This window comes from Gavialis gangeticus, unplaced genomic scaffold (assembly GCF_001723915.1).
Source record: "Gavialis gangeticus isolate Ggan-Ray unplaced genomic scaffold, GavGan_comp1, whole genome shotgun sequence".
In the NCBI taxonomy this organism is placed as follows: Eukaryota; Metazoa; Chordata; order Crocodylia; family Gavialidae; genus Gavialis; species Gavialis gangeticus.
In genome coordinates, this window is record NW_017729022.1 from 123,574,056 (window position 1) to 123,574,255 (window position 200).

Sequence of the window (200 nt, forward strand, 5' to 3'; positions counted from 1 at the left end):
GTCGGGGAGGGGGTGGGGAGCAGGAGGAGGAGGAGGAGGAGGAGAGCGGCCACTTGGGCAGCGCTGCACGGCGGCGGAGACAATGCGCGGGGAGCGGAGAGGCGCCGAGGCGAGGCCAGGGGGGATATAAAGCCCCCGCAGCCGCCCTCGCCCCGCACACACGCGCGCGCCGCGCCGCGCCGCGCTCCCGCCACCCCGCG